This window comes from Pelodiscus sinensis, chromosome 4, assembly GCF_052426305.1.
Source record: "Pelodiscus sinensis isolate ZL-2025 chromosome 4, ASM5242630v1, whole genome shotgun sequence".
NCBI classification, from domain to species: domain Eukaryota; kingdom Metazoa; phylum Chordata; order Testudines; family Trionychidae; genus Pelodiscus; species Pelodiscus sinensis.
This window is the reverse complement of record NC_143055.1, coordinates 133,952,263-133,977,134: the sequence shown is the minus strand read 5'-3', so window position 1 is coordinate 133,977,134 and position 24,872 is coordinate 133,952,263.

Below are 24,872 nucleotides of genomic sequence, written 5' to 3'. Positions count from 1 at the left end.
CCATCCTCATGCAGCAGGGGTGGCAGTGAAGCCTCCAGGACAAGTCAGTCTTTTTGAGAGCAAAATGCCAGCCCTTTCCACCTGGCCTGTAAGCATCCCATAGCCAAGCGATAGTATCTCAAGTTTTTTTCTTCTCTCCAAAGCAGTTCGTCAGCCCCGAACCGCTTGTCCACAGCGACGTCAGTTACGCTCCAGCCTTCAACCCGATAAAAAAATGTGTCAAAGAAGCATAAAGTTCCTGCCAGATCGTCTCCGTTCCGAATCATTTTTTACAACAGAAGCCATAACAAGCATACCGCTAAGGAGTGAAAGTGTAAAATGAGGAGAAATTTGGACAGCATTATCAGCCAGTGGGGAGCCACTGAGAATGCTTCTGCTTTATGGAGCATGACAACCTGCATATTTTTTCACAACAGATTATAATGTAAGAAGTTTATCACAGATCTCCAGGGGTGTTTGGCGCATGCTACTGACACTAGTCCATGTCCCTGAGTTCCAGGCACATGACTTAAATAATATAATTCCATATCATCTATTGAATCATTTCGGAGCCTGTCCCATGTTCCATTAAGAAACGGCTGCATGGGAGACAGCCAGCGTTAACGTCTTCCGTTTGGTTTTGATTTGCTGGGTTGCTCAATTATTGTTCCTGTTGTCAACAGCAGGTGCCTAACACTTGAGTGGTCTGGTAACTTACACAGCCTTTTTCCGTTCTAAACTGATTGGGACCAGGAAATGCAAACATGCCCCTAACACACAGACCTCAGTTTAGCAATCTACCGTGACTCATCTGTGGTGAATTCACCAAATGAAAGAATTTGTGTCCCAGCTGCTGACGAAAGAAATGAATCGAGTTGGCAGAACCTCGCTGTTTAATCTTCCCTGATGGATCATGACACCAAGAGCATCATGACATGAACCGAACTTGACGTTCCCCAAATTAATTTCTCATTTTCTACCCAGAAACAAGGAATGCAGTTAATTTGCAGCATGTTCATGGCATACAGCAGCCCTTATATAATTAGATAACATATGGCAATGGATGCGGTTGTTTGTGTGACATAGTAGAAGACCATGTTCTTACGATGGGGAAAATGATATTGTGAGATCCATTGTGCACTTTTTCAGACCAAGTATGCTCAGACCACAAGTAAAAAGAGGTGGAGATTATTATTATTTAGTATCTATTTGTATTCACTTAGGAGAACTAATCATGGACAAGGACCCTAAAGAAGTCCATGATGTCATTTCATTTCATGTACAGGTTGACCCTCTCTAGTCCAGAAACATCTGTGGTCCAGAATTAATTATTTGAATTAGCTGGATGTCCACTTTTCATGAGTGCGTCCAAGTTTCTCATGAAGTTTGTTTACAGCCACCAGGCCTGGCTCTGAGGGCTCTTATTTAGCTCTAATTTACCCCGAAATGTTTGCTAAGAGCCCAGCAAGCAGTGGTGGTAATGCTGCTAGATAATATTGACCTCCCATGGTCTGGCAAACTCTCCAGTTCAGCACCAGTCAGGTCCCAGACTAGAGGGGTTCAAACCTGTACTTCCTTCCTCTCCCTTAAAGTTAGAGGGCAGGTAAACAGGATTGCTCTTATACATATATGGAGATATACCTATCTCATGGAGTTGGAAGGGACCTTGAGAGGTCATCGAGTCCAGTCCCCTGCCCTCACGGCAGGACCAAGCACCATCCCTGACAGATTTGCCTCAGATCCCTAAATGGCCCCCTCAGGTATTTACCTCACAACGCTGGGTTTAGCAGGCCAGTGCTCAAACCCCTGAGCTATCCCTCCACTCTGAGGAGCATTATCTTGCTCCTGCATCTTAGACAGACCCCAGTGGAGGCGTTAAAATGAGGGACCCATGAAACATCTATTGACAAGGTTCAGCAGCCTTTTAATAATATTCCATGAGAAGCAGTTTACTTTGCCTTCTTTCCCTTTTCCTCCCAGACAGAGCCAAAACCACTTCCCCCGCAGTTCTGTTTTTTACAGCAACTTGTCAATGCTGGTCCAACCCTCGGTGACTTTTGTTTCTGATTGTCATAGAAATTACAGATGAAAGAGCCACAGACTGTTATGTCCTGGAATGTGCCAAGCCGAGCTAACTGTAGAATTACAAGAACACTAAGACCTGGGGCAAGGAGCCTGAGATGTCACTAGTTTCTGGTCAGTAAGGGTTTTTTTGTTTGATACTTCTGATGTAACCATTTCTTTACATTACTTTTTAATGTGGTTTCCTGGATTGTTGTTGGCTTGCTTTGGTGGAATCGGGCGCTACTTACTGCTGCCCTTTGACAGTGTTGTTGCTTTTCATGTCTCCATTTCTTTTCATTACTTCTCCTGGCAAGCATTAGCTGTCTGTGAATAGTTTTGTGATACCTGTGAACTTGTTTTTGTACTGTCCCTGATTATAACATACCAGGTACTAAACATATGATTGTAGGAGCAAACCCCGCAGGTTAGATTGAAAATAACTGGCTAATTTGCATTTGTATGAAACCTCCTCCATCATAAGAACGTAAGTACAGCCAGAATGGGTCAGACCAAAAGTCCATCTAGCCAGGGCCGACCCGAGGTATTCTGGTGCCCCGGGTATGGGTGCGCGGCGCCGCCCCCGGGCGCACGGCGCATGCACGAGCCCGCCTGTGGGGAATGGGCCTGCCCCCCTACGGAGCACAGGCCCGCCCCCGGGGTGCACGGCGCATCCACGGCCCAGCTACAGCCGCTAGCGCGCAGCCCAGGGCCTGCCCCTAGGGTGCACGGCACAAGCGTGGCTCAGTCCAGCCTGGCCGTCGCTGCTGGCGTACACGCCGGTCCGTGTAGGGCCCCGTGGCCATGGGGGGAAGGGTGTTGCTGGCCAGTGCCACGGGGATGCAGGCGGGCCGGCGCTGCGGGAGCTGGGTGCGTGGCGCCTGATGGAAGCTGTAAGGGACTCCACGCTCCCCTTACAGCTCCCATCAGGCGCCCCCCATCAGTTGGCGCCCTGAGCAGCTGCCCGGCTCGCCCATGCCTCCGTCCGGCCCTGCATCTAGCCCAGTATCCTGTCTGCCGACAGTGGCCAAGGCCAGGTGCCCCAGTGGGGGTGAATAGAACAGGGAACCATCAAGTCATCCCTCTCCTGTTGCTCATTCCCAGCCTTTGGCAGATAGAGGCTACGGACACTGTTCCTGCACATTCTGGCTAATAAGTATTGATGGACCCAGCCTCCATGAATTTATCTAGTTCTGTTTTGAAACATCTGTTATTAGGATACTGGTATAAAATGCCTGACAAAATTACTTTGTAGGAAGCAGAAATTATAGTAGATCACTGTTTCTTAAACTTTTTAAGACTGAGGAACATGAAACAATATTTTTTATATATATAAGGAACACCAAGGATTTTTTGTTGAGCCAAAAAGGGTTGGGGGAAAGTTATTGAGCCAAAAAAAGGGGTCGGGGGGCAGGGGAGGAAAAGTTATTGAGGGAAGAAAAGGTCTCCTGCCCCTTTAAGGGCGGCCATTTTGAACTTTGTTGTTGTCCGCGGCACACCTCCAACTGCCTCTCAGCACACTGTTGTGCCACGGAACACCGTTTCAGAAACACTATTGTAGATGTACCTTCAGACTGTAAGTCCGTCCGTTATGAGTCTTACAATTATGATTTTACCTACAGCCCCAGCTCCGGGAGTCTTGTGATTATGTGAGATTCTCTGCTGTCCTTTGGAAATATAATCCCATCTGAAGAGAAACATACTTTCTTTTTCAAAGGTATTTCTGTACTGAAGGATTACAGGATCCAAAAAATAACCCCAAATATATTATTTTTTAAAATCTTACCCCTTTGAAGCCACTCTCCCATTTTATGAGTATTTGGGGTTGGAAAGGCTGAAATTTCCCCCTCCTCCTTCACGCTTAGGGGGCAGAAAGGGGAGTTACAAATTGTTCTATTACGGTTGTCGTGACTCAGCTGTCTGCTAAACCTTTGGAGGGTTAATTACCCACTTCTCGTAAGTGGTCCCCTATAACATCTGTGAACCAGTATGCTTAAAACTACCTTTCCTGCATTTAGTTTATAGTGGACACTTTGGTTACCCCCGCGCACAGCAAAGCTCAAAAGCATGACGACTCCCGCAACAGAAGTTGTTCCTGTAAAAGATCATGCAGCAATGGAATCTGGTGGCTGGTTGCAGACTCATTGGGATTTGGTGGATGGAGGTCTCCAGTTGGCATTGGGATCTTCCTGGCTACATCCCTCCTAGCAAGTCACCTTGTTCTCAAACTGGTTGCTCTTCAGAGCAGGGACCATCCTTCTTAGGGTCATGCCCACTGCCTTCTCAACACTCCCCCAGACCTAAGTAACATCCCACCGTGTGATACCCATCTCGCTAGTCCGAAAGCCTCTTGCAGGGACAAGCTTTGCCCTTCCCATTTGAGATTCCCAGAGGAACCGGTCAGAGGTTAAGTGGCTTGAAAGCTCCTCTTTGGCGTGTGCAACGCCACTGTATTTCAGAAGAAGAAGTCAACCCATTCCTTCTATGTCAGGAGTCCCTGAGGGCTGTCTGCCTGAATTTCACAATACGCTGGTGGAGCACGTGAGAACTTTGATTGAATAAAGAAGCCGCAGGTTTATAATTCACCGACTCTTGCTTCCAAACAGTAACAGAAATGACACAGTCCGCACCAAGTTCTTCGTTCGCTTTTATAGCCAAACTAGTTTCTTTTGTGCTGTCCCCAATTGCTCACTTTTCCGTATGTTGTGGAATCCTCCACGCCATCGCTGCACTGTAAGAATGTGTCTAGACTACACCTCTCTGTCGACAGAGACATGTAGATCAGGCACATCGACATTGCTAATGAAGCAGGGATTTAAATATCCCATGCCTCCTTAGCATAAACATGGCCACCGCTTTTTTTTTAAACTGAGTTTTTTTCGAAAAAAAATGGCAGTCTAGACACGGATCTGTCGAAAATAAAGCCTTTTTCAACAGATCCTGTAAACCTCATTTTTTGAGGAATACAGGATCTGTCAAAAAAGGGTTTATTGTCGACAGATCCGCGTCTAGACTGCCGTTTTTTTTTTTCAAAAAAACTCCGTTTCGGAAAAAAGCAGTGGCCATGTTTATGTTAATGAGGTGTGGGATATTTAAATCCCTGCTTCATTAGCAATTTCAATGTGCTTGATTTGTATCCCTCTATCGACAGCGGGATGCAGTCTAGACGGAGCCTAAGAGATGTCAGGAGAAAGCCTGAGGTTTTAACGCCTGGGACTTCTGGCAGCTCACAAGGGAAAAGGATGATTGGAGGGCCTTGCTGGAGGATTGATGCTCTGTAGATCCATCCTCCAGGTTCAATTTAGTGGGTCTAGCGAAGACCCGCTAAATTGAATGCTGAAGAACCCCATTAGCACTGGTGCTTCCGTCAAGCTCCTGCTGTGGGGCTGCCCCATAAAATTGGCAGCCGGAGTTGTATATCTTGCATTGATTTTCTCCGCTAGTGTAGAACTGGTCTGAGAAACAGGGTAGTGCATGGCTGAGTGTCTGGCTTGTGTCATGCTGAATAGAGGAGAAGGTGACTTTAAATACTGGGGGAACAGGAGATGGAGTTTGAACTTCTAGGTCCATGTTCCAGTAGATCTGAAGTGAGGTGTTCTGGCAGAGCACTGTGAAAAAAGTTCTTTCACCTTGCTGAACCTGGGTGCTGCTATTTCTGTCTTGTGGACTTGCAAGGCGTCCAAAATACTGAACTTGGCAAACAGTTAATGGCATAAAAGACACCCTTGCAAAACTACTTTTTCTGTTTTACTTCCACATTTGCCAGTGCACATCCCCAGTGAACGTCGGCTGAATCAAATTGCACAGAAGACGACAATTGTGCCATTGATTTCTGATGCTAAAAATTAGGAACATGATTCCAAATAAGAACCTCACAGGACCGTCAGATGTGCGTAAGGGCTGAACGTGCTTTCGGAGAAGATGTCTCATCTGTCACCAACCATGCTCTGCCTGAGATACCCTGTGATTGCGTCATTCAAATAATTTCTGTGGGGTTGTGCTTAAGTACTAACCCACACCATGTTGTGGATCCCTTGGGCACTGGCGAATGTCTATTTCAGCCTATATCTTTGCTCGCACAAGAGCACCAAAAGGCTTTCTCATATACATCCTGTCATGGGCTTCTTGGTAGAAAAATGACAGCTTTAGGGTATTCACAGTAGGGTTTTCAATAACAAACTATTAAAGAATTAGCCCATATGCAGCTGTGCCAGGAGAAAGAGTCCCAGAGAAAGAAATATAATGAGATCATTTGCCAGCATGGGTAATTTACAATACACTCCGGGGAAGGATAGAGTACATAACTGAGCCATTTCCAATTTTTAGAGCATGCCGCAAAGACGACACACAATTCGGGGCAATAGTGCTGGGACACAAGAATGACCTGAAAGCCACTACTGGCTAACTATTTTCTGCCACAAGGGCAAAGCGGTACATGGTTGGAAATGAGGCATTATTGGTCTGGAACTGTGGCATCACCTTGAAAACGCAACCGGCCAGTCAGAGCATGGCTTTGATCTGGGCCTAAAGCTGCATTTGTGCAATTACTTAAAAACCCAAAAACTTGCTGCATGAGGGGTGGCTTAAGGGATTAGTAATAACAGTAGGTTACTCAATAAATCAAAACCAGTGCACGTTAGTGCTTCTCTTCCTGCCAACACCTAAGTGAGCCGACCAACACCTTTCCCATCTGTCCCAGAGATTTCGGGCCATGCTGTCAGTTATTGACATTAATGACTGCCCCTTTCATTATGTCTAAACTACGATCCTCTTCCGCAAGAGCAAATGCAAATTGGAGTGCTCATTTGCATATGTAGTGCTCTCATTTGCATTTCCTCTTCCTTTCCCTTTTTGCGCAAAAAAAACCCTTTTGCACAAGAGCCGTTCTTCCTCATTTTTTGAGGGGGGTTTTGTGCAAAAAGGCGCTGTCTACACAGCACTTTTTTGCGCAAAAACCTCGTGCGCAAAAGGGAAAGGAAGAGGCAATGCAAATGAGAGCGTGACATATGCAAATGAGCGCTCCATTTGCATTTCCTCTCGCAGTCGAGGATCGTAGTTTAGACGTAGCCCGAATTCGGCATGCTCAGTGTGAAACGTCAAGGAAGGCATGGTCCTTAGGGCTATGTTTACACCCTTCGAGGTGGGCCTTCCAGAACACATATGGGTGGAGGCTGCCTGAAGAGCTGCAGATGTCCTTCAACTCCTGTCTAGTAGAGTGTCCAGTTGCTTAACATGCCCTGAACTGTTCACGAGTGCACTCAAGGGTGGATATAGCGCAGGGCGTGCGGGGCGGCCGCCTGGGCCCTGTGCTTCAAGAAGCCCTGCGCATGCTGTGCCTGGGTCCCGCAAAATCGTCATCTGCCCCTGAGTGCACTTAGTCTCCGGCGGTGCTTTTTCTGGGGCTGTGCAGCCAGCCTGGGATGTAGGAATCCTGGGCTCTTTTTCCGTCTCTACCACGCCTTGGGCAACTCATTTCATCTCGTGACATTTGGGCTGTCCTATTTAAACTGGAAATAATTTGAGCAGGGAACTTGGCTCCCTATAGGTTTGCTCGGTGACGGTCAGAGTGGGGCCTTCATTGTGATTGGAACCCTTCGGCTGTGCGGTAATGCTAGTTTCAAACCACAAATTGGACAGAATCCCAACCTGCTCGCGTTGCGGAGGATTATTTTCATTCTTCTAAATTAGTATTCATTTTTATTTGAATTTGTTGTCCTGTGCTCCTGCTGAGGCCTGAAGCTGAAATACTAAGACCGGGGCATGTTTCTCAGGATTGCTGGCCTAGCTAATCACAGGAAATAATGGACACTAGAAGATTTGCCTAGGATTGCTCAGGTCCTTAACTCGATTAATTTTTGTTTTTCTTCATTTAAATCATTGCTCTGGGGTGGGGCTGGGAGAGAAGGGTTCAGGATGTAGACTGCCCCAGAAAGAGAGGACCACCCCAGCCCTTTCTTACTGCAGCAGCTAGGGGCTAAGTGAGAAGCATCTCTTCATGGTCACCACATCTGCAGTGGGTACAGCTGGGGGAGGGGAGCTGGAGGGGACAGACACACAGACAAACTCTTTGAAATATATAGTAGATAGCCATCTCTTTCTGCCCCCTGTTGACACAATGAGGTTATCGCTGCCCTGTTCTCCATCTCTGGCCCCTTCCTGCCCCCCTGTGGTCATTCTTCAGTATAACTCCCTCCTGCCAGACTCCCCCCCCTTTCTGTTTTATGAGTGAATTGATTTCCAGGCACGTTCCATTGTCTTGGCACAACCAAACCCTGAGCATGCTTTAAGTTATGGTAAGAGGAAGCTACCTACCAAATTTGGTGGTCCTAGTTTTTGAGGAGTTCTTGAACCAATGGACTCATCGACAGACAGACAAACATTTCTAAAAGATGTCATAAAAGTTTTTCCAAGAAAGCCTGTTCTCACAGGAATCCCAGCCCGAGGAGTTTGCTTCTCCACATCCTAACATCCAAACCTACACTCCACCCAATGTTTGGAAAGTCTAGTCACCCTCCATATGGCAGTACGTTTGCTCAGCATGAGAGTCTTCATCCAATCCTTTGTTAGCGGTTTGTCTGGCCAGACCGACAGGAGGCTCAATCCAGAGATGTACCTTACCAGGCAGCCCTGAACCCCCTTCTGCATAGCTCTGTCGTCAGGAATCCTTGGCAACGGAGCTAGACCATATTTTCCTAATAATCCTAAAAAAATGGGTTTTATTTTAATGTGCTAATGGATATTAGACTGAACATTTCCTGCCATCGGGGATTTCTGAAAGCGTAATTGCCTTTTGAATTTAATTGCCCCTGGAATGAGATCAGAAATTGGCTTTTTACTTAATGGGGAAATATTTAAGAACTGCCGTGGCTCTGGAACTATTATTTTTAGACCTAAATTAAGCCATGGAAATTAGATGCAGATAACAACCGCGGAACCCCCATTTACATGCCCTAGAATGCACTAGCGCCAGCGAGATTAAAAGGCAGTTTTTAACCATTCCTGAGAACCCGTAGAAAAAGACTAAAAAATGCCTCAAGATTAAATCTCAAATTATTTTCTTGCCTCTATGTAATCAAAATGTATTGCCTTTATGTGAAATCAATTTGCCACTAGGTTTGCAACTCGGAGACCAGTTGTAAACAGTTGACTTACGGCCATTCGCAGTTACGACCAAAGCTGTCATAAATGGCTGACCCTGAGTTATGAACGTGATCTGCATTTATGAACAGCACGGTCGTGTGTAACTCAATGGGTCCGACTTACGAACGAACTGAATTATGACCAATTGCTTGGTTCGTAAGTTGGGAAGAGGCTGTAAATATTAAAATAACTGCCCCAATTGGAACCATATGGAGAGCTGAAGGCATTTTCATCTCATCTGAAAGAAGAACTGAATAACGACTGAACAGGCATTAGTCCACACACTGGCCCAGCAGTTGCTGAGGGCCGAGATAATTTCTGAGCTCTTCAAAGCTTTGGTAGGTCTTTGTGTTTCCCTCACAGTCATTCTGACACATCACAAAATATAAAGTACGTCTACACTGCAGGGCTAAACTTGAACAAGCTACACAACTCGAGCCATGCTAATTGCGATGTTTAAGTCGAAATAACTTATTTTGAAATTGGGCACATCTATACAGCACTTAGTTCGAAATAGAGCACTCTTCCTCTGACTTCCTTTATGTCTCATATAATGAGATGTACAGACGTCGGAATAAGAAGCCCGTTTTTTCGAAATAACGGGCTTGCTGTGTAGACGCGCAATATGTTATTTTGGAATAATGCCCGTTATTCATAAATAACGCTAATGTGTAGACATATCCGTAGTCTCCAACAGACGCAGCCACTAAGAGAGTAAAATTAGCAGTTTTATTTCATCCCAGAGTCATTACTTGAAGATGGAAAACTATGCTTGAAAAACTCAGCATGTGAAACAAGCTAACATTGACTTCTAGTCTCAGGAAGGTACCTTAATAGAGGAATTATTGGTATTAGTAGAGTCATTATTTATTAATTTGTTTAAAGGACCCTGCTCTTACAAGTCAATCCTTTGCTCCTGTTGTTGGTTTCGTTATTGTAATCAGAAACAGCAGACAAATAGGTAAGTCTTAAGCTCAGGTTTGAAATAAAATAATTAACAAGCCAATGTTCCTTGAGTGAGCATTCTACCCGCAAGTAACAAGGCAGGCAATTATTTGGGTAATACGTTGTGATCCTGAGGAAAGAAATAGCATGTTGTTCTGCAATTAAAGACTACAGACAATATGTATACATGAAAGGCAAATTAAGGTTGCACACGCGTCCTTGATTGTGATGTTTCTTAATTTTTCAGTGCTTGACTTAGCGTGCAGTTTTTAAAGTTACACACTAACATAGCTACCCCTCTGAGACTTTTTCCCAGTAAAATACGTTAAAGTCATAGTCCTGTGGCAACTATAGGACTATGCTATGTCTTGCTATGTCTACACAGCAGTGTTATTTCAGAATAACTGACATGCTGTATAGACGTGCTCTTGGTTGTTTCAGAATAATATTTCGAAATAATGTCAAGCTGGAGGACTACTTACTCTGACTCCTGTAACCCTCATTTTATGAGGAGTAAGGGAAGTCGGAGGAAGAGTGTTCTTCCTTCAACTTCCTGCTGTGTAGACAGCACCAAAAGCCAAATTAAGCTATTTCGACTTCAGCTATGAAATTGATGGGTTTTTTTCATCCTTCAACAGCTGTAGCTAGTTCTGGAATCAAACTGCTCTCATCTGCCTGGAACCCAGTGTGCCTCCTGTTGCCCAGGGTCCAATCTCAGCTGTGCGCCTTTGCAGCAAAACAGCATTAACTGCATTTGCGTCTGTAATGAGATGCTGGGGGCGTCTCGCAACATCCCACTTTCTTCTCTAAAGCATAAGTGACATAATTTCTGGGCAGGCTGAAAAGCCAAAGCCTATTTGGCTCTGACAGGAGCAATCAGATTTGTATAATTTCCTGACAGATATTTAAGCTTAAAGCCGTATAAACTCGAAATCCACTGTCAACTAAAGTCAGCATGTGAGAAGCCTACCGTTTTGTGAGGCTAGTTGCTTAGCCCTCTTTTCCATGGAGGAGTTTCTTTCTCTTTCTGTCTTTTCTGATGCCCTCGGGAACCGTGCTGCCATCAGACCAGACCCCCTACCTATTTTGATGTGATCCACGTTAAGGGGAATCAAGAGAAGCATCTAAATGAGGGACACATTTGGACTACACTGCATCACATTGGAAAGGCTTCTGAACACAGCTGGCAAAGGCAGCAGTCCGTTCGTCTCCCGGATTACTATCAGAACAATCAGCATGATTCCGACAGACTAATGACGAGAAATGCAAAGCGACTGCAAAGCCGAAGCTGGATCTTCATTTTTTTTTTAAATTGTCCTTAAGGCTTGCAAAATAAGAAAACATATTTCTTTATTAGCTCCTTTGGCTGCCTTCTAGGAAGAATTTACCAGCCTCCTAGAAATCAGAACGAGACCTCAAAGCTCATGTTTTCCGAGCATACATAGTCTGTGTTTAGACTGCATCCCTTTTCCGAAAAAGGGATGCAAATTAGACACATCGCAATTGCAAATGAAGCAGGGATTTAAATCCCCCTGCTTCATTTGCATAAACATGGCTGCCGCTTTTTTCCAGCTCGGAGCTTTGCCGGAAAAAAGCGCCGGTCTAGACGGGGATCTTTCGGAAAATAAAGCCTTTTCTGAAAGATCCCTTATTCCTCTTAAAATAAGGAATAAGGGATCTTTTGGAAAAGGCTTTATTTTCCGAAAGATCCCCGTCTAGACTGGCTCTTTTTTCCGGCAGAGCTCCGAGCCGGAAAAAAGCGACAGCCATGTTTATGCAAATGAAGCGGGGGGGGATTTAAATCCCCGCTTCATTTGCAATTGCGATGTGTCTAATTTGCATCCCTTTTATGGAAAAGGGATGCAGTCTAGACACAGCCATAAAGTTTAAGGACAAAAGTGTCCATTCTGTCAACTACTCTGATTTCATTCTGTTATGAGCCATTGTATCAACTGTTTACACCATTACTAGGACTAACCAGTGCACCATTAGTAGGACTCAAGTCCCGTCTACATTGTATAACCCAACAATAAACCAACTGTGCTTTTCATCACAGTGATGATCAACAGGGCAAATTTTTCCAGCAAATAACGTCCTCAAGGAACGTAGAGTAAGATTTCAAGAAGTAGCAGGTTATTTTAGAGATCTTAGGGGTCTTAACAACTGGTCACTTTTGCAAACTCTGGCCTAGTCTTTTATGAATTTTTCCATGTATGTGGGGTCAGTTTGTTTTCTGCTATTGGGGGTGTTCATTATGAGTCTGTGGCTTGCTAAAATGGATTTGTTGTTTCCAGTGCTTCCAGTACCGGTGCGTACCATCATAAAAAAGCACTGGTTGTTTCAATGTTTTGTTGTGATTCAACAAATCAAACCAAAACATGTATTTTTCCCAGTTTGCAGTGAACATTGGATATTCAACCATCAAGCCACTTTGGCTGGAATTGATTGGCTACCTAAATCACATGGTACTGCTTCAGTAGTTGAATAAGGGCTAGCCGTGTTAGTCAAAGTCTTTGCCATCATTGCAAGTTACACTTAGTTTTTTGCAGATTCAAAGAAGTAGCCTCTGGAACTTTCAAGGGACAACTTAGGTGACATAAAAAGGATTAGAAATTTTAGAAATTTCAAAACCTTTTCCCCTCTGAACCATGCAGGATCAAGGTATAATTCCTTGAAAATTTAAGTTACTATAATACATCTTGGCTGGGTGCAGAGTTTAAATCTAATTTTCCCCCTTCACCTTCATGCAAAGTAATTGCACCTGGATATTCTGTCATGGGAAGGTTTCTATTTTAGAAGGGGTTAACCTTAGGAGGCGGTTGTAAGAACGTGTTTAAAGAAAACAGATGTTGTTGTCTCTACAATAATCTACTTTAGTTTATGATGAAATATTTTAGGTGTCACACACAGTGGCTCCTTAATATTGAGTTTCCTTATCAGTACCATGTTTTAGCAGAGACATTGTTAACATAGCTAGAGTTATGTATCTTAATTTGATCTTCTCCTTGAATGTAGATCCGGCCTTAGTTTAGTGACAAATATATACTGGGTATTATTCCTACTACAATTAATTACTTGTTTTAATTATTACAAAACATAGAAACCATTTGGGATTTTTCTCTTTTCTGCTTTGATTATTAGCAAAGAAATCAGTTAGGGTAAGTCTACACTAGTTCGTTAATTCGAGCTGGGTAGGCAAATCAGGCAATCAGAGTTGCAAATGAAGCCCGGGCTTTAACTATCCCGGGCTTTATTTGCATGTTCCCATCCGGCCGCCATTTTTAAATCCCCCTTAGTTCGAACGAACTGCCCGCGGCTTCACGCGGCAGTTTAAAGTTAATCCGAACAAAGTCCTTAGTCTGAACTGTTACACCTCATTCCACAAGGAGTAACAGTTAACTCGAACTAAGGACTTAGTTCGAATTAACATTTGACTGTCGCGTGTAGCCGCAGGCAGTTAGTTAATCCGAACTAAGGGGATTTAAAAATGGCGCCCGGACAGGAAGATACAAATAAAGCCCGGGATATTTAAATCCTGGGCTTCATTAGCAACTTTGAATGCCTGCATTCGCCTCCCTAGATTGAACTAGGGGGCTAGTGTAGACATACCGTCACTGACCACCTTCTTTGCAGCTGAGAGAGAATTTCCCCCACAGGCCAGATTGGCCCCTGGTTGTTTGGTTCTTTTTGTCTTTATGGCTTTTTTGTGCACTATAAGGCCTGGGTCCCTTTAAGTGAGATCTACCCAGACACCCTTGGCAATCTAGTTTGCAGCATTGCACGGACCTCGGCCATCGGTGTCCCATTCTGTTCTCTGCTTGTGGCACATATAGATTGGGACCCTGGGCCATGTAATACCTTGGTTTCATTGGGGGGGAGGGGTTGGGTTAGTTTGTGGGTTCTGGCCGAGGATTTGTGGGCCTGTGCTACGTACAGATCAGACTGGATATGTCAGCCTTAATCCAGCCCTGATGCCACAGAGTCTGAGTTTAAGGTCTTCGTAGTCCCTAGACATTCTTATAATCATAGGCCTTTAAGCTAGATTTTCTGTGTGACTGTGCGTGTGTGTGGTCTTTACGCCTAATATTTAATTGCATGTTATGCCTTTATGTTGTGTGTTAACTAAAGACAGCAAATTGTTACATTTGATTTAGCTGTTTTCTTTTCCTATTTTCAAGTCAACTGTGAATTTTTTTTTAGGCCCTAAACTTTTTCCTAAGCCCTAGGCACTGTGCCTACTGTGCCTCATGGAAAACCCGGCCCTGTGTGGCATTCTTACATATTCCCATCAGGTACAATCACTCCCGTGCTCCAGGGGACAGGACGTGACACTAGAATTCTGGAGACGTGATTTTTACTCTTGTCTTGGCCAGCAGGGTGCTGCACGACCATGAGCAAGTCCCTTCTCCCTTGCCTTTAGTTCCCCTCCCAACTGTTAGCTGTCACTTCTGCAGAGACATAGAGCTCTTTGGAGCATCAGCTGTCTCTTGCCATGTGTTAGTAGCGCACTGAGCGCACCTCTTTGGCCACCCCACCCCCCGAGGGCACCCATCCTTGAGGTAACTGTTGTGGACCCACGTGCCCAACCCACCTTTCTCGGTCACATCGGTGGCAGCTGACATCAGAAACCTGTCCATTGTAAAGGACCCTTCTGTGTGTGTTCCTGGCTTTGGTTTGCCACACCATACATGGGCGCTTCTGAGCCAGCTTCAAGTAACCCAGGATCAGTGTGCCACCAGCCTTCACACTGGAGTCCACAAGAAGCTTCTTCAGGCAGCTGCGGCCAAAGACAAATATGGTCACACATTTCTGGTGACCGCTCTCAGACCTGATGGGAAGATGGTCTGTGACAGGCCTTCCTTTCACTGGTGAGGCCACCACCCGTGGCTTAGAAATCACAGCATCCATGGGCAGTGGGTGAAGCTAAGGCTGGGCAAGGCAAGCCCTCAGTGCCATCCCCTTCCCCGCCCCTTCTGCAGAGGCTCCGCCCCCCACCGGAACCAAACCACCTCCCCACCCCGTGAGCCAGGGAGGGCAGCACGCTGTCCCCCTCACTCCCAAGCTCAGCCCCAGTCTCCCTGGCCTCAGAGCGTGGAGAAAGCAGGCGCATGTGGGCAGCAACCCCCAGAATGCTTACAGTGGGAGTTCTGGGGGTGAAACATGGGAGGGGCCAGGCTGGCGGTTTGGGAAGGCAAAGCCTTCTCTTGCCTAGCATACCTGCCGCCCATGACGGCATCTACTAAACAGCAAGGGCTTCCAATCTTGGTCAGAACTGCCAGGCTTTCCTGAAATATGGACATGCACTCAACTGTTCTCCTCTTAATGAAAATCCTAAATATTGTGTGGAAAGTGCCTTGAAATTCATCTGTGCCTTGAGAGACGAGCGTTGTAGTTATGTCACCGCTAAATGAAGTATTTCCATATTTCTTCTCAGCGGGACTGTGCTTTGTTCTGTTTATCTGTGGGTCTGACTGAGGAGACAGATTGCTCATTGATCCTCTGGGTGGAAGCTCTTTAATGCTTGATACCTTAAGGCATTTTATTTTTTTAAAAAGTGTTATGAACAGTTTGCACTTTAAAGAAAAAAAAAGGGGGACACCGGGACTGCACGTCCCACTTGCTAAATACAAGAACGCCAGAGAAATATCGTGAAGTCTGCTCCTTTATTTTCCCAGCTGGCTTCTGAGAGCACAACATGAGATTCTAGACAGAGTGGAGTCCCACCAAGATCACGTCTGTTCCAATCACTGGCTTTGTCATTCCTGTGCAGAATAGGAATGAAGATTTCCAACGTGAGCAACGTGCGGCAAAGTCTACCCTGTTCAAATGTAATGCCACTCCTTTTGATCAAATGCATCCCCCACAACGGTAGCAAAGCCCTGACTGTCCAATCAGCACACAACACATAGTGCCATTTCGGGAGGAGAGAGGACATCAGAGGTAAAGACTCAAGCTCAAATCCCTTCTGTTCAAAACCACACCACAGGAGTGTCTTCCCGAGTTTAGGAGGTATGGGTCCATGGAAGCTGGCTGCAAAAAGGGCTTCAGTAATTAATAAAATAAAATTTAAAGCCAGAATGGACCATTAGAACCATCTGGTATGTCCAGATGCATAGTCCTGCTTGGTCACCTATCAGGACCAAGGTGTGAGGGCAGGGGACTGGACTTGATGATCTTTCGAGGTCTCCTCAGATTCTCTGATTCTATAGCCCAGGCTGTAGAGTTGCACCATGTGTTTACTGCCTCCAGCTCAACAATATTTGGTTCAACTACAACCTTGCTTTAGAAAGAGAGGCAGTCTTGGTAGGAAGATTTCAAGTGATGGAGAATCCATCACCCTGCTTGGAGCCTAATTACCTGGCATTACCCACTGAACTTTGGCTCTGCACATCAAGATTAGATCTTTCCTTATTGCAGTGTTTCCTGATTTTATTTGGCCATGGAATCCATAAGGTTGTCTTAAAAAAAAGACCCCGTTTTTTCATAGAAAAAAACGAAAAAAAGCTCTGTGTCTTTAAGAGGGAGCGGGGGACTGCTGGTTCCTCACAGAACCCTTACTTTCACGTTGCGACACCCCAGTTGGGAAACACTGCCTTATTGCATAACATTGACAGTACAGGTTGGACTTCTAAAATCCAGGGCTCTCTGATCCGGCAACATCCTCAGTCCAGCAGGACCACGGATATTGCTGGACCGTCGAGCCTGGATTGGCCAGGTTCAGGGGCTGGGATGGTAGTGGGCAATGCAGCACCAGCAGCAGCGGGGCGGGTATGGTGGGGGAGCACAGCTCCATCTAGAGCTGTCAGCGGGAAGCACAGCCCGGGTTGGTATCTCAGAGAGATCTGGATTGAATGAGTTTCCTTTCTGAGAGCGAAGTGCCCTTAAGGGCCATTTAAGCTTGAAAAGTCCATTCACAATGTGCTGACTAGACTAGCTGCAAATGCCCCTTTGGGTGTTACCTCAGGAACAAACCCAATGGCGATATGGACATATGACCAATGTTCATAACGTCAGATACAAACCCAATACATGCCTATAAACAGGATAATCAGACGTACTAAATCATCACATTTCTATTGCCACCTTACATGCCATGCTTTGTACAAGATGTGTTGCAATTGTCTGTCGATGGCAATAGCATTGATAGTAATGGTCATATTTTCATCGTCCAGCAGTATACTTCCCTAAACACTTTGGAAGCTCTAGGCCTCTGTGTGACCTATGCATTCCCATTGGCCTCAGGAGTTTGTAAGAGTTAGCAATACGGCATGCCTACTTGTGCAAAGTGAGCACAACTCTTGTGATATAATTACTGGATTCCAAGAGCTGGAAGTTCAAGAATAAATCACAAATATAAGTCAATTTCTAGCCCTCATGGGGACAGAACAGCTGAAATGTAACTTAAGTGCACTCAAAAGGCTTCAAAACTAGAAGGCAGTTTTTAAAAGGTGCAGGATTTTGGTGGCTGGACTCATGATTTTTCAAACTTTAGGATCAGCAATGCAGGAATGATTGGAATTTAGTGGAGAATTGACATGATGAGGAACAAGGAGAATAAAATTTTGTTCAGTGCTAAAAATAAAGGTTTGCTTTTCTCTTGCTTGCTTTCAGAGGCAAAACAGCTCAGGGAAGTGAAGTGAGGGTATGTCTACACTACCCTCCTAATTCGAAATAGGAGGGTAATATAGTCATACCGCAATTGCAAATGAAGCCCGGGATTTGAATTTCCCGGGCTTCATTTGCATAAAGCCGGCCGGCGCCATTTTTAAATACCGGCAGTTCGAACCCCGTGCCGCGCGGCTACACGCGGCACGGAGTAGCTAGTTTGGATTAGGCTTCCTAATCCGAACTAGCTGTACTCCTCGTGGAATGAGGAGTACAGCTAGTTCGGATTAGGAAGCCTAAGCCGAACTAGCTACTCCGTGTCGCGTGTAGCCGCGCGGCACGGGGTTCGAACTGCCGGTATTTAAAAATGGCGCCGGCCGGCTTTATGCAAATGAAGCCTGGGAAATTCAAATCCCGGGCTTCATTTGCAATTGCGGTATGACTACATTACCCTCCCATTTCGAATTAGGAGGGTAGTGTAGACATACCCTGAGTGGCTATCCCTGTGAACACATGGATGTGATCTGTTAAATAAGAAGGTGCCATTTCTACATCACAACTTTTCAGAGCAGGATCACATTTACGGTTTAAGCCGAGAGGCTCATACTGAGAAAACTGCCTGGTACTGAGTTTATCTACAGTCCCTCAGAAAGATCAAAGTCTGCTCTTTTTGGCAATTGACTCTGTTGTTCAAGGGAGTTGGTACATTACATAGTTCCTGTACGCAGTACTTACCCACATCTCAATCATGAGATATGTGTGCCTGTGTAGAAATAGGTTGTCAAAAATGATACTTTCCAGGGGAAGTAACTGGAAAGAAACTTTTCTAATGTTTGAGTTGTAGAAAGGAAAAATAGGGTTTCACTTTTTGATCAAACATTCCAAGCTTGGGGTAAAAACTGACATTTTTTCAGTGTTCTATAAATGGAAAAAAATGTTGAAAAACGGAACTATTTCAAATGAAGCAACTTTCTTCAGTGAAAAAATCCTTAAAAAAAAAAAAAGGCTTGACAAAGTTTTTGACCAGCCATAGCAGATAGCTAATACAAAGAGTGCCATCTTCTGGTACATAAGAATATGTAGTCTTGTCCATATGTTAGAAGGTGCTAATAAAGCTTTGGATGTTAAACACATTCTTGATTCTATCTTTTAATGACAATGCCACCCCTCCAGTTTCACTATATATTGGAACTACGGATTTTAAGTATCCATAAGTTCCTGAAAAATATCTAATGGTAATATATTAGTTTGACTCATTAGGTACCTGGAATAAGTGCCAGAGTAGGTTAAATATTTCATACTCATGGATAGTATATTAAAATGACTTCCTGGCATTAGTCCAAATTGTCTTTATTAGTATTCAAAACGGCTGTTGTAACAAATGAAAAGAGAACCACTGTAATATGGGGGGAGACTATAAAGAAAAGCTGTGTGTTCACTGATATTCTCATTGCGCATCTGCTATATGTATTGGCCAGATTCCATATTCTGGACATACTGGTATAAAATCTACTCTCGGGTACACTGGCGTAATTCTCGAGGAACCTTGCTGACTTCAGTAGTGGAGTCCCCTCAGATATACAGCATGTATAAATGACGGCTGGATTGGCTGTAGCTTTGCCAATACCCTCGTTCTGCAGTGCACACAGGAGCAACTTTATGATGCTCCTGCTTTGGTGCCCAACTCACTTCTTTACATGCAAGCGCATGCAGCAATTTGTGCTTGGGGCCCTCATGCTACATAAGAAGTGTGTGACTAAAATGTAAGAAGCTCAATATTTAGTTCATCAAAGTGAAGGTTAAGAGACAATTTGATCAGGCTTAAAAGGACCTACTTTTTGTGGGGATTTCTGATACTGAAGGGCTCGCTCACTTAGTAATCGGACTGCCAACTAATCACAGTTAATGTATATGATTAATGCAAAACAAACGAATTACATCAAAGTCAAAATTAATTGCAGTTTTAATCACATTGAGCCATTTTCTACATTTTTCAAACAGATCTTTTTCAATTTTAAGTTAGTATTCTATTACTGTTTAAAAGTTACAACATTGTACAAAAATGCAATGCTTACTTTCTGTTATTGGTTCTATTATTGCATATATTGCAAATACATGCACTATACAAAAGATCTAGCATTTTTTCAATTCAGCCCATACAGTCCACTCAGTCCTACTTCTTGCTCAGCCAATGGCTAAGACAAACACATTGATTTACAATTACCGGAGATAATGCTGCCTGCTTCTTATTTACAATGTCACCGGAAACAGGCATGCACATGGCACAGTTGTAGCCAGCATTGTAAGATATTTATATGCCAGATATGCTGAATCTTTATATTGCCCTTTGTACTTTAGATCCTACAAGCTGAAGTTTTGCATTGCTTATGTTTGAGTGCAGTTATGCAAATAATGATATTTGTAAGTGGCATGTTCACAATAAAGAGATGACACAGCAGTACTTGTAGGAAATGAATTGGAATATATTATTTCTTATTTATATTTTATACTGCAAGTACTTGTAATGAAAATAATATTATGAAGTGAGCACAGTGCAATTTGTATTCTGTGTTATAAAGATCTTGGATATTTTTCTACATGTTCAAATATATTGATTTGAATTATAATTTAAATGGATATTCTGTTATTGTTATATATGGAGATAGTCCTCCCGTGAAGGCAGGGGACTGGACTCGATGACTTCTCACGGTCCCTTCTAGTTCTATGAAATAGGCATAAGTACCATCCCTGACAGATTTGCCCCAGATCCCTAAATGGTCCCCTTAAGGACTGAACTCACAACCCTGGGTTTAACAAGGCAATGCTCAAACCACTGAGCTATCCCTTGCATGAGAGTAAAACTGTGCTTAATTGAGACTTTTTAAAACTTGTAATTAAGTGTGATTTTTTTTAATGGTTTGACAAAGGCCAAGTAAGGTTTGGATGTTGAAATTAGACCTGGTACTGCTTTACACAAGGAACTGGCACCACTTTGAACTAAACTTAATCACTATATTTAACATTACACCTTCTATTTAAACTGGCATATGAGGGTACCTCTAGACTACAGGCTTTTTTGATAGAGGCTTTGTTGACAGCTACTGTCGACAAAGCCTCTGTCGACAAAGAGCTTCTAGACTACAGCCAGTTCTGTCGACAAAGCAAGCCGCTTTTTCGACAGAAAGTCCAGACGCTCTCTTTTGAAAAAGCACACTGTGGATGCAATAGCGCCTTTTTTTGACAGAACTCTGCCAACAAAAGGCATTATTCCTCGTAGAATGAGGTTTACCACCGTCGACAAAACTGCCGTGTTCTGTCGACTTACTATCGGCAGAATTCGGTAATAGTGTAGACACAGGTATAGTGTTGTCGACAAAAGTCCAGTTTTGTCGACAAAACCCTGTAGTCTAGACACACCCTGATTGTCCACACACAAAATTGCAACTGTTTTAGATAAATTGATTTAACATTGCCCTTTTACCTCCCGTGTAGTTGTAGATGGGTCCAAATTCAAAACAGAAGGCACACATTTTGAAGTGTGGGTAACAGACCACTGCAACAAGGTGGCAGTGACCTCTGAAAATGGTGTGGCTTTCTAAAAGAGATGCTGTAGTTCACATACAAATTATTGGATTGATGCATGACTCACTGGGTGACATTCTTTGCTGTGGGGTATGATCTAGGGGTCGAGATCATTGCACTGGTTTTTGAAGAGTTGTTCATGGGCTGTGAGCAGTGACACTAAACTGAGACTCAGCAGTAACAAATGCGATGTTAGCTTGTCCCTCTGCTCCAAGCCACCAACCAAATCTGGAGTTAAACACCTGGACCTGTTAGCTGGGACCTGCTAGCAACTTTTATGCACATCCATTTCATCCATAATCGCTATAATTGTGTATTTGCCTTACTGGAGCATGTAGGAGCTGCAGTCACGGCCCAAGATCTCTCATTGTTCTAGAACAGGGTTACTCAACATGCGACCCATTTGTTGTGTGGTTTGGGTTTACGTGGGGCTCAGCATGAGGCCTGCAGGTGGGATCCTTTGAACATGGCCTCCACTGGGAACACGCTCCACAACGGCGAGGCTATGAATGTGGCAGCATCCAGAGCCCCTGGCCCTTTAAATTGCTGCCGGAGCACCTCTTTGTATGTTCCATGCAGCTTTGAGGGCTGAGGGAGGATCACCGTGGTGCGCTCACCCCGCCCCTTCCGCCTGAGGCCCTGCCCCTTCCAGGAGTGTGGAGCCAGTCTCCACCCCCACCTTGCCCCTGGAGGCTGTGAGCTCCTCAGCCACACTCCCTATCTCTCGAAAAGCCTGCGCTACAACCTTTCACCCATTGAAATCAAAGGGAGGGAAAAGCCTCAATACTTTGTGGATCTGAGCGAATGTGGTTGGCCCAATCCAGCTGAAGATAAGAGTGGAGAACACAGCTCTGTTGTGAGGCACCATCCCTGTGTCTTCCCATATTTCTTCCCCGCCACCACCATCTGTTACTTTTTAGTTGTTTGCGTCGCTCATGCCAGCAGGCATTGGAAACAAACCTTTCGTGAGAAGTAGGCCATGCAGCTCTGTGCAAATCGAAGTTGCAGACCCATCGTGTTAGTAACTGAGGCAGTTTGCTGTTAGTGGTGCAATCAAATTAGCCACCCAATCGGCCAGAATTTTCAAGTGAAAAAAATATAGTTCTCCTGTTTTCGTTCACAATTGCTGACTTGAAGATGAATGACTTTGATTCTCATCTCAGCTCCGTGTGCCTGACTCTAGATGCTATACAATAATTCCTTGCTTAGCAATTGATTTTTTTATTAAAAATTCCGAGAACAATTTCAAACCCAACCTTTCTCCCCCCTGTGGTCTTTTATTTCTTGTTGGCGCGCTCACTGATCTGGCTGTCAGGGCAGCGCGTTGACAAATAAATCACTGTCAGGGCCCAGCTCCCCAATGCACAACAGCCACAAGTCCCAACACAACCACTCAACGATCCGTATGTCGTTGCTTTCTCAACGTCTGTTGATTTTGTGGTATCACTTTGTGAACGAGAAGGCACGAGATGGAATAAAACCCAGCTGCACACCCATTGATTGGAGAAATGTGGATAATCCACGCCAAGTACAGCTACGCAACACAGATACAAAGACATTAGTCACAAACATTATGCAATCAAATGAACTGAGCCCTGGAGTCAGAATTTGGAGACCTTGCTTTTAGCCCTGCCATATGATCTCATGGTAAGGGACAGATTTTTACAATGTGAACATATAACCACCTGCAGATCAGATTTGAACTTGGGAACTCTGAAGTTTTGCGTACAAGTTTCTGCACTTTGAGCTATAAAGCCACTTGACTGTCAGCTTGGGCTGTAGAGCTCCCATGTTCTTATCTCTTGCTGTAAGTTTAAGTGCCACTCCATGTGACAGCGAACCACACTAGGGCTATATCTACACTGGCGCGATCTTGTGCCAGAAATATGCAAATGTGGCTAAGCGTGGAATATCGCCGAGCCTCATTTGCATATCTAATAAGCCACCATTTTTGCAGAAGAGACTCTTGCGCAAGAAGGAGTGTCTACACTGCCCCTTCTTGCACAAGAAAAACCCTCTTGTGCAATGTCGTTATACTGATTATTTTCAGGAATAAAGGCATTGCGCAAGAGGGTTTTTCGTGCGCAAGAAGGGGCAGTGTAGACACTCCTTCTTGCACAAGAGTCTCTTCCACAAAATGGAGGCTCATTAGAAATACAAATGAAGCTTGGTGATACTCCACGCTTAGCCTCATTTGCATATTTCTGGCACAAGATCGCACCAGTGTAGACATAGACAAGGTGTGTGGGTTACATATCCACGAAGTCGAGTGTAACGGCATCCTGATCTCAGCTGCAGCCTTTGCATACTAATGACCAGCCCTGCCAACTGAGGACTCTGCTTGAAAATTGGAAAAACAACGATCTTGTTACAACAGTATCGCAGGGCCGATTTCTGTCAGCCATTTTGTACACACAGCGCAATGGAGGCCTACAGTATATTCAGGTCTGGTCCCACACTTTGGGGTGGCTTTGTTCCAGTCTCAGCTAATGGAACTGGGTTATCACCTCAAAAAATCTGCATTTTTTTTCTTTTTTTTTCCAAAAAGGAAACATCTGTCCTTCATGGCTGAACATAGTTTAATCAAGCTAGAAAACAGGATCCAGTAAAATAGTGATAGAAATGTAGCCGTGTTAGTCTGGGGTAGCTGAAGCAAAATGCAGGACAATGTAGCACTTTAAAGACTAACAAGATGGTTTATTAGATGATGAGCTTTCGTGGGCCAGACCCACTTCCTCAGATCAAATAGTGGGAGGCCGATGTGAGTAAACACTCCAGACAACTTCCCTTATTCCACCAAAGAGCAGAATTACCAGCTGCCAATGGGGGCACCCTCTGAGTTTGATTTAGCGAGTCTTAACTAGACTCGCTACATCAAACTCCAGAAGATCAATAGCAGCAGCATTGATCTTCTGTTTAGTGAAGACATGACCTGTCTTAATGATGTACCTAAACTGACTTAAGGTGCCACATTTCAGCATCCTGCTTCTGAAAATCTAGGCTCAGAGCCCATTTGAATGCATTGTGCTCTGGGAAACATTTATTTTCATGATGATAATCACTGGCCTCTTTCTGAATTCCCTGTCTCTCTCCGACCACTAGCATGGAGCCTGCTCCTCCATGTCAGAAGGGAAGGATAAGCACACGGTTAACTGATCTTTCTCTAATGCTCACATAGACCATTGCTTCTGCATGACAGACTGTGAAATCCTGTCACATTAATGAGAGTCTTAAAAACAGTATTCATGTCAAACCCTTGTCTTTCTTAATTTCCATTGACATGAAGAGGAAGGTTTTATTACATATGGCAATAGGTACTAATGTAGCATTAGAACATAAATTCAGTGACAACACAGGCATTGACAAGGAGGCGTTACAATTTGCCTCAAACATTAATTTTGGAGATGTGCTTCCAGGGCTGAATTTTAGTAGGTACCAGCTATAATCAAGAGGCACAGAAAGGCTCAGCAAAGAGGGGGAAATCTCTCGCTTTTAATTAAAAGCAAACAGCATCTCTGTCCTAAAGATCTTGTGAGTTTAAGCAAAGGGATAAAACACAA